General features: G+C 46.2%; 1 non-coding gene across 1 annotated transcript; it reads right to left on the bottom strand.

The window, feature by feature from the left end:
• Positions 1-2413: 2413 nt before the first annotated feature.
• Positions 2414-2485, bottom strand: TRNAH-GUG (transfer RNA histidin (anticodon GUG)). Its single transcript has one exon. It is a non-coding gene; the product is annotated as a tRNA-His (tRNA).
• Between the last annotated feature and the right edge of the window lie 418 nt (positions 2486-2903).

Raw genomic sequence — 2903 nt, 5'->3', positions numbered from 1 at the left:
ACTATACATCACTGCGAGCTACTTGGGCTCCTACAATGTGACGTTCCACCTCTATCATAAACTGTACTCCATCTGTGATGTCATGACTCATGTTTGAATTAAAGGTTGGTTGTGATGTTATCCATGAGAATAAGTGGACACCTGATCCCCAGTCACTTATTTAAGATCTCAATAATCAAGTCAGAATCCAAATGAAAGTCATCAAAGTGGAGCCAATTAGAAATAATATAGTTACACAAACCTGGCAATGGTGCGGCAGCCAGGGCCGATAATGGCCCGCCAGCCTGAGAGCAGGAAATTGTGAGAGCAGTGATGGTCTTGTGAGAGTTTACAGCTGTTATTGACCCTGTCCCCTTCCATTGCAGAGTTTTCTCCCTATAAGAAGTGCAGAGGCTCCCTCCGGGGTGCTAATAGTACATTTATTTTTTTGCGCCGGAGAAGTGCTCTTCACCGATTGCACGTGCCAAATCACCCGAAGGCCACCACCATAAAATTCAGGCATTCATGTTCATGCGTCCTCCATGTTATGTCCTTATAAAGGGATGCATGTTCATGATGACTCCATGTCACACCTGAATACAAGGATGCATGTTCATGCCGCCTCGTTCTCTTGGCTTCATACAGGGATTTTATCTCCTCCCTGTCTCACCCTCATGCAGGGATGCATGACCAATGCTCCTTCCCTTCTCGCCCGCATACATGGATGCACGTTCATGTCTCCTCGTTCTCTCGGCTTCATACAGGGATTTTATTTCCTCCCTGTCTCACCCTCAGGAAGGGATGCATGACCAATGCTCCTTCCCGTCTCGCCCGCATACATGGATGCACGTTCACGCCTCCTCCTTCTCTCGGCTTCATACGGGGATCATATCTCCTCCCTGTCTCACCCTCATGCAGGGATGCATGACCAATGCTCCTTCCTGTCTCGCCCGCATACATGGATGCACGTTCACGCCTCCTCCTTCACTCGGCTTCATACGGGGATCATATCTCCTCCCTGTCTCACCCTCATGCAGGGATGCATGACCAATGCTCCTTCCCTTCTCGCCTGCATACATGGATGCACGTTCACGCCTCCTCCTTCTCTCGGCTTCATACGGGGATCATATCTCCTCCCTGTCTCACCCTCATGCAGGGATGCATGACCAACGCTCCTTCCTGTCTCGCCCGCATACATGGATGCACGTTCACGCCTCCTCCTTCTCTCGGCTTCATACGGGGATCATATCTCCTCCCTGTCTCACCCTCATGCAGGGATGCATGACCAATGCTCCTTCCCTTCTCGCCTGCATACATGGATGCACGTTCACGCCTCCTCCTTCTCTCGGCTTCATACGGGGATCATATCTCCTCAATGTCTCACCCTCACTTCCAACATGTGTAACTTCTTGTTCTCTTTGACATCTGGGGCATGGGTGGCTACTGCACAGCTCTAGATGTCGCCCACCTGCAAGGTGCTATGGAAAGCACTTTTCCACATTGGACGTGCTATATTAACCCCCTCTCCCCAAATACAATAAAAATAAAGAAATATATGTGCTTCCATAATGTCTACCTTCTAATGTTTCATATGTGTAAGCACATTGTCCTCCTCCTGACCACATTCTAAAACTATGTGCAAATTGTTCCTTCCATAAACTGTCACTTCCTTGGCCCTTTATTTATAATGACTGTTATACTCTCTCTCTTTCCGCCACAGTATAAAAAAGCCTAGCACACCTCATGATTGGACTAAGAAATTCCTGTCATTTAGTTGGAAATGATTTTCCCATTATCCCCAAAAACTCCTCACTGTGTCTAAGAACGCTTTTTTTCACAGGACAATACAGATCAGATTGACTTGAAAGGTCCTTTCACGCGACTACAGAATGCCTCTCATTCCACTAAAAGATACGCCAGTGCCTACAATAGCCTAGGACTAGACTATGAGTCCCAATGTAGAAAGACCACAAGTCCACAGATATGCCTGTTTATTTAAACATCTGTATTATCATCAGCGTGTGACTGTAAAGGCGGGACCTCGCGCTCTCTGTAACGCGCTCCATTGGCAACATCAGTTAAATGTCGTTGGTTCAATCCCTCGCGGATGTTGTTTTTATTCCCATTTGTAACTGGGAAATACTGTCGCTGCAATACATATGTCTTAATCAAGCTAGTGGTTATTGACGTAAATGGCAGTGTTATAATGTTTCATGTACTGCAAATGTCACCACATAATGCGCTCTTAATTAGATTTGGTTGAAATACATTACAGTCACCCGATGAAAAAGTGTGCAAAGAGCATTAAAGAAACAAAAGGTTCATAACAGTAACAGGACATATCGAATTGTTTCAGTCCTCCACAGAGATTGCCAATGTATTAATGGAAATTCTAAAATATCTGCCCAACTGCCGTGACATTGCCTCACCGCAATGCCGTGACTCGGATTCGAACCGAGGTTGCTGCGGCCACAACGCAGAGTACTAACCACTATACGATCACGGCGAGCTACTCGGGCTGCTACAATGTGACGTTCCACCTCTATCATAAGCTGTACTCCATCTGTGATGTCATGACTCATGTTTGAATTAAAGGTTGGTTGTGATGTTATCCATGAGAATAAGTGGACACCTGATCCCCAGTCACTTATTTAAGATCTCAATAATCAAGTCAGAATCCAAATGAAAGTCATCAAAGTGGAGCCAATTAGAAATAATATAGTTACACAAACCTGGCAATGGTGCGGCAGCCAGGGCCGATAATGGCCCGCCAGCCTGAGAGCAGGAAAGTGTGAGAGCAGTGATGGTCTTGTGAGAGTTTACAGCTGTTATTGACCCTGTCCCCTTCCATTGCAGAGTTTTCTCCCTATAAGAAGTGCAGAGGCTCCCTCCGGGGTGCTAATAGTACATTTATTTTTTTGCGT

The sequence above is a fragment of the Ambystoma mexicanum genome, assembly GCF_040938575.1.
Source record: "Ambystoma mexicanum isolate Mex_15411 chromosome 12 unlocalized genomic scaffold, UKY_AmexF1_1 Mex_chr12_unloc.1, whole genome shotgun sequence".
NCBI classification, from domain to species: Eukaryota; Metazoa; Chordata; class Amphibia; order Caudata; family Ambystomatidae; genus Ambystoma; species Ambystoma mexicanum.
This window is presented reverse-complemented; position numbering and strand designations above follow the sequence as displayed.